Genomic DNA, 7745 nt, shown 5'->3' on the forward strand with positions numbered 1-7745 from the left:
TTCAACAGAATCCTTTGCAAGGGTTAACTCCAAATTATCCTCAACATGGGCATGGATAAAATCTACATCCCTTATATCCTCACACTCACCCATAACCTTAGTCACACTAAAGATATTCATTTCCATGGTCATATTCCCAAAAGAAAGTTGTAGCACCCCACTCCTACAATTGATTAAGGCATTGGAAGTTGTTAAGAATGGGCCTTTAGTGACTCTAGGGACTCCAATTTCTTGGACAACAAAGCAAGTTTAGCATGCACATCATCATTTTCATTCAAAACAAACTTGCCACTAGAGTTTGGCACAACATCATGTCGGGTTAGTGGAGGAGCTTCCCAAGATCGGGATTCCTCCGCCAACCCATCAAAGAAAGTGAATGCTTCATTGGCATCCCTATTCAGAAAATCACCTTGAGTCATAGTGGACACCAATTTCTTCAAAGATGGAGTCAAAGATTTGTGGAAGAAATTCACAATTTGAAATTTTTGAAATCCATGATGAGGGCACATAAACAACAAATCCTTAAACCTCTCCCAAGCTTGGAAGAAGGTTTCATGTTCTTTGCAATGAAAATTCATGATTTGTGTTTGGTAAGAGATGGTACGGTGGAAAGGAAAATATTTGTTGAGAAATTCTTCTTGCATTGCCGCCCAAGTCGCAATGGATTGGGGGCGCAAGTTCTCAAACCATTGTTTTGCATGATCCTTCAAAGAGAATGGAAAAAGTTTGAGTCTCAAAATTTCTTGTGAGCATGTGACATCACCAAAAGTAGTACACACCGATTCAAAATCACACACATGTGAATATGGTCGTTCCGATTCCATTCCATGGAATTTGGGAATCATTTGGAACATTGACGGTTTAAGGCTCACGTTTTGTTGGTTCGGTGGCATGATGATGCAAGAAGGTTGGGTTTGCCTTGCGGGATGTGTAAGCTCCCTCAAAGTGCGATGCGCTTGGGCTTGGGCATGAAGGTACTCCATAGGAGGAGGTGCATGAAAGTTTTGCCCAAAAGGAGCATATTGTGGCACTTGTGGCATTTGGTAATACATGGGATGCATATAATTATATGGGGGAGGCATATGGTATGCGGGAGGCATATTGGGAGGGGGGTAGACATTTTGTGGGGCAAATTGCGCCGCATTGTCGTGTTGAAGTGGTTGAGGTGCATTTTGCAAAGCATGCTCAACTTGAACATTTTGCAAATTTTGGGCATTTGGTGCATTTTGGGCATTGCCAATTTGGACATCTTGCCCTTGCACTGGATTCATCAATTCATCAATGTTCACAAGTTGCAAAAGACGACGCAATGCATCAAGATTCATATCACCCCCACGTATACTCCCCGCATCACTCACATTTATATCACCACCTATCCCATCTCTATTAGACCCATGCCCACTAACATTATCTCTAGGTTGAGACATGATGGCAAGGAACAATAGCAAGTAGCTCAAAAGATGACAACCAACCACGTCAAGTAACACAAGATTTTTTTTCAATTAATGAATGTAGTACCCGGTTTTCGTCCGGCCCAAAAAAAATAGAAAAATAGAAAAATTAAAAATATAATAATAATAATAATTCAAAAGCCCGTTCTGGAGCCCGTAAGTTTACAAAAAAATCAAAGCCTATTTCTTGGACCCACAAACATGCAAAAATCCTAAAGCCCATTTCTTGGGTCATAAGCCCATAAAAATTCAAATCCAAACCCAATACAACAAAACTCTAGAAAATATCTAAAAAATAGGAGAATTAAATAAATAATAAATAAAACCTTTAAAAAGGAAAGGTGACACCTTTAAGGTTTTTTGCACAAACATTGGAAAAGACCAAAATATCAATTTCTTAGGAGAAAATAAATAGGGTTTGGGGGGACATTTTGGTAAAAGGATGAAATAGGGTTTTATAAGGATATAGTATAAAAGAAGGGGTTTTGGATTGAGAGAGAGAGGTAGCAGCCGGAGAATTGGGGGAAAAAAGAAAAAAAACAAGGGAAAAGGAAGGGTTTCTTTTGGGGACGGCACCATAAAAGAGGAGAAGAAGGTTTGATAGAAAAAGAATCGGAGAGGAGAGGGAATGGCCGCACAAGTCAAAGACAAGAGAAGAACTAGAAGAAAAGAAGCCACAAAGGATCAACAGAAGGTAATCGACACCCTTTTTGGTTCTATCTCCTTGTTGTTGCTCTGGTTACCTTTCTGAGTTGTAATCGGTTTGTATTTGCTTAGATTTACAAATATGAGGCTGCTTGTATTAATAAATCTGAACTGAAATTATGCATTGAGTAATGACTTGTGCTAGTCTTAGTTGGTTGATGTTCTGAGTTGTATAGATTCTAGCTGATTATAAATTACTATTACTGGCTGATGTTCTAGTTGATGTTCTGAGTAGTGTGGTTGTTATTATCACTGGTTGAGCTGTGTGGATTCTAGCTGATTATAAAGTATTATGATGTTCTGGTTGATTTTAAGTGTTTGTTGTTGATAGTTTGCCATATATATGTGGTTTGTGGATTGTAGTTTATGTTTGTGATTTTAATGATTGAATTTTGGAATTGGTATTCGGTTCGAGGAAATTTTGTCAAAGTGAGGCTAGGCTCAAGGTGAGACTAGGTTCAATGTTTTTACTTGATTTAAAATGTGGAAAATGGGGAGTCAGATTTGTTAAATTCGTATGTTTGATTTGTTACATAATGTGAAATTTTGGTTCATGTGGGTTAATCTCCCAATGTAAGTTTGATGTTGATTTGAGTTTAGGTCTACATTTGAGTATTCAATTCTACCCATTCTTATGTTTGATTTGTTGGGTTTGGATCGGGTTTGACCCTACTTGGGTCGGAGGGCATACTTAGAGGATTTGGATCGGGTTGGAGCAATGGGCCTCGCGGGCAATATTGGGTTTTTGTACATTTGTATAAATTTCATTTTTTAATTTTATTATTTGTCATGTATTCTTGTAAAATGTAAGTCTTGTAATAGTGTAGCAAAAATAGTGGATGTAAAATAGAAAATGCATACATGATATTCTAGGATGTTAGAAGCATATAGAAATGAGGAATTGATTTCGTGAATGATGATGGCATTAGAATGCATGCTTAGGACTTTGATTTCTCACACTATGCCATGATGTTTAGATGTATGCTAGGATTGTTTGAATGCCATGAAAATAAATGCAACGCGTTAGTCATTAGAATTAATCTAAGCCGTCTCACTTTAATAAACACACCAAGATTAATTTACGGAACCATTATGTTTTCTTTGAATACCAAGGAGCCTTCAAGATATTGGGGTTCCATTGGCATTCATCCAAAACATTTGGATTTCGTGGACCCAGAAAGCAAATATGTTTTTAGGGATTAGGAGAATTTATTTAAGGACCCAAAGGGGGGTTTAAAGATATTTGGCCCGTCCGATGGGCCTTAAATGGATTCTTTCTTTTCTCATAAAGAATATAATTGTGAGTAAGGCTTGAATTGAATATTTTTTCATCGATCGTGGGCCTTTTTGGCGCATCAACCAAGTTCCCAAAAATCTCTTCTCCAAAACCATCAAAACCCATTCCCATGTTTCTATCCAAATAGCCTTTTTTCCAAATCATCCAAAACATCAAAACCCACTCCGATATGGACTTTTCTCATCGAAGACCAAGTAAAATGTTTTCGGCCAAGCCGGGAATGGCCGTAGTGATCCCGTGCATCTTTTTATCTAGAACCACTTCAAGTGGAATTTTTTATTAAATGTTTTCGGCCAAGCCGGGAATGGCTGTAGTGATCCCGTGCACCTTTTTTTTGTCAACAACCACTTCAAGTGGAGTCTTTTATTTAACATTTTTGGCCAAGCCGGGAATGGCCATAGTGATCTCGTGCACCCCTTTTTTACCAAAGACCACTTCAAGTGGAGTTTTTTTTCGGCCAAGCCGGGAATGGCCGTAGTGATCCCGTGCACCCTTTTTTCCTTCTTTTTTTATCAAAACCCATAAAAATAAGATTTTTAAAATCAAATCTTGGTCTAACATTAATGGAACATTTCCACCCATTTGATAATACATGATTTTCCGGGCATATGGAAAACTCATTAAAACATTTGGGACATACAATCATTCCTCAAATCAAAGTAGAGCCAAATAGGAAATTTTTTTTTTTGAAGGTAACCATTTTCGGGAGTTGTGGGGTGCCTAACACCTTCCCCACGCTCAATAGACCCCCTTTCCCATTTTTCTCGTAGACCAAAATGGATGTCCAATTGCATCCTAAAAATCAATTGGTGGCGACTTCATTGTTTTTCAAGCCGGTTGCTTCAATGAACAACCAAGAACAATATTAAGCAAGAACAAGAGCAAGGAGAGGAATAGAACAACGATCAACCTTAGGAACAATAACACACCAAGATGTAGCAAGTAGTGATAGAAAGAAAAATGCGCAAAGCTCTCTCAAACAACGTATCACTACCAAGCAGCAAACAAGGTGGCATCCATCGCCCACAGGAATCTAAGTTAGCCCCATCCGCCAAGTTCTCCTCACAAATTTTTTTTTTCGCTCTTTTCAGCAACTACACTAGAAAGCAAGTAACAGGGAGGAACGAAGTTACCCTTGAAGCGGGACCGTGCTCCTTCCTTATTTGATGGTGTTTAATAGCATAAAGCTAGCGTCTACAAGCCACCCAGCTCCTTCTTTGACACTCGCTTCCCCGGCAACGGCGCCAAAAACTTGACCGACACCAAAGTGTGTGTGTGTACTTACCCCAAGTGTAGGGTATCGTCAAGTAATAAACCGGTGAGTCCGGTATCGATCCACGAGGAAGCAATGCAAATTTGAAGTGAATGATATGCAACTGACTAGCTAACACTAATAAACACAATGAATATCAAATAAAAGCAAGTAAAAGAAATGGGCTGAATGACTCGGTAGCATGAGCGATTTTGTAATCAAAGTAAGCACAAATTAGATTTAAAACAATTAATTAAAAACCTAGTCTCTAGTCCGTCCCGGTGGCTACTCGGTTCTCATACTCAAGGTATCATTGCAAACACACACAACCATACACAATGCATTGTGTGATACTATCAATCATGCATATGCAAAGAGAATTGGGATATAAGACTTCAATTCATACATGTAGGCTATCGGGTCTCTTAATCTACGATGAACGCAAAGGGATAAGCACCTAATATTATGGATTAATGTTCCCCCTTGGGGCTCGGCTTGGCTAACACCCTAGTTTCACACTCAAAGATCAATTAACCATAACTCTCCCATGCACATTCCTAAATTAACCCAAAACCCCATCATCAATACACATAATTAATAGCTATGCAATGAAAAACTCAATTAATTAAGGAAATCATGCAATGGGTTTAACAATTCTCAATCAAACACATTAGATGCAATCCCTAGACTAGACAATCCAAGAATACAATCAAATATGTCATTCCCATAGATCCAATCACACAACTATCACGAAATTAAAAGAGAGAAATCGAAGCTACGATTCTTTGAGCATACCTTGAATAATCGAAACCTTGCACCCACCGTTCGGGACTAGAAACTTGAGAGGGAACTTAGCCACTCATTATAATGAGAATAAACATCAATTTTATAGATAAAAACCAATGTTTACAATCAAGATCACAAGAACTAAGTAAAACCCTAGAGAGAGAAAGAGAGAGAAAAACAATGGAGGCAAGAAGTTGGAGGAGATGAATTATGAAGAAGCCCCAATCTTAGGGTTTTCCCCTCTTTTTACAATAGAAAATACCTAACTACCCTTATAAAATCGTTCCCCATTGGTTACATACATTATTTACCCCAAATGCCCTTGAAATTTGGGTGCAGAAAATTGCAGATACGCGGTAGGTGTCCGGACGGCTTCGGAAGGTGTCCGGACGGCTTCGGAAGGTGTCCGGACACCTGGGCTTCATTAAGTCTTCGTTATAGACTCTGTCTCATTTTTCAAAGGAAGTGTCCGGACACCTAATGTGGGTGTCCGGACAGTAAGTGTCCGGACACCTCTCAAGGTGTCCCGACGCCTCACAACAAAAAGTGCCCAAAAAGTGTTCCAACTTGCCCGAACAAGGTCCGATTCCTACAAAACCAAGGGGAAACATTTGTAAGTGTAAAACTAAGCCAAAATGCAATCAAATACATTAGCTAACTGCTAGAACATCCTAATTAAAGGACATTGGAACCTCAAAATAGAGGTCCAATCACTTGGTCTATTCGCGTCTTTACTTTACGAAACATGGCACGAAGGCTCAACTAGCAAGTTAGACTTTTAGGAGCACTAAATAGAGTACAACGGTCCACATTGATGCTTTGGAATTACTCAACTCTCTCCAAAGAGGAGCTTTTCACGTTTTTGTGTAATTTGAGACATAACTTGGTCTATTCGCGTCTTTACTTTACGAAACGTGGCACGAAGGCTCAACTAGCAAGTTAGACTTTTAAGAGCCCTAAATAGAGTACAACAGTCCACATTGATGCTTTGGAATTGCTCAACTCTCTCCATAGAGGAGCTTTTCACGTTTTTGTGCAATTTGGGACATAACTTGGTCTATTCGCGTATTTACTTTATGAAACGTCGCACGAAGGCTCAAGTAGCAAGTTAGACTTTTAAGAGCGCTAAATAGAGTACAACGGTCCACATTGATGCTTTGGAATTGCTTAACTCTCTCTAAAGAGGAGCTTTTCACGTTTTCGAGCAAATTGAGACATAACTTTGTCTATTCGCTTCTTTACCTTACGAAACGTGGCACGAAGGCTCAACTAGCAATTTAGACTTTCAAGAGCACTAAATAGAATACAACACTCCACATTGACGCTTTGCAATTGCTCAACTCTCTCCATAGAAGAGCTTTTCTTGTTTTTGAGCAATTTGAGACATAACTTGGTCTATTCGCGTCTTTACTTTACGAAACGTGGCACGAAGGCTCAGCTAGTAAGTTCGACTTTTAAGCGCACTCAATAGAGTGCAACGGTCCACATTGATGCTTTGGAATTTCTCAACTCTCTCCATAGAGGAGCTTTTAACGTTTTTGTGCAATTTGAGACATAACTTGGTCTATTCGCGTCTTTACCTTACGAAACGTGGCACGAAGGCTCAACTAGCAAGTTAGACTTTTAGGAACACTCAACAGAGTGAAACGGTCCACATTGATGCTTTGGAATTACTCAAGTCTTTCCATTGAGGAGCATTTCACGTTTTTGAGCAATTTGAGACATAACTTGGTCTATTCGCGTCTTTACTTTACGAAACATAGCACGAAGGCTCAACTACAAAGTTAGACTTTTAAGAGCACTAAATAGATTACAACGGTCCACATTGACGCTTTGGAATTACTCAGATGTCTCCAAAGAGAAGCTTTTCACGTTTTTGTGCAATTTGAGACATAACTCGGTCTATTCGCGTCTTTACTTTACGAAATGTGGCATGAAGGCTCAACTAGCAAGTTAGATTTTTAAGAGCACTAAATAGTGTACAACGGTCCGCATTGATGCTTTGGAATTGCTTAACTCTCTCGATAGAAGAGCTTTTCATGTTTTTGTGCAATTTCAAACATAACTTGGTCTCTTCGTATTTTTACCTTACGAAACGTGGCACGAAGGCTCAACTAGCAAGTTAGACTTTTAGGAACACTCAACAGAGTGAAACGGTCCACATTGATGCTTTGGAATTACTCAAGTCTTTCCATTGAGGAGCATTTCACGTTTTTGAGCAATTTGAGACATAACTTGGTCTATTCGCGTCTTT

At 39.1% G+C, this 7745-nt stretch overlaps 1 pseudogene; it reads left to right on the forward strand.

Moving 5' to 3' along the window:
- The first annotated feature begins 489 nt into the window (after positions 1-489).
- Positions 490-589, forward strand: LOC120009983 (annotated as a pseudogene).
- The last annotated feature ends 7156 nt before the right edge of the window (positions 590-7745 follow it).

Source organism: Tripterygium wilfordii, chromosome 11 (genome assembly GCF_013401445.1).
Source record: "Tripterygium wilfordii isolate XIE 37 chromosome 11, ASM1340144v1, whole genome shotgun sequence".
Classification (NCBI taxonomy): Eukaryota; Viridiplantae; Streptophyta; class Magnoliopsida; order Celastrales; family Celastraceae; genus Tripterygium; species Tripterygium wilfordii.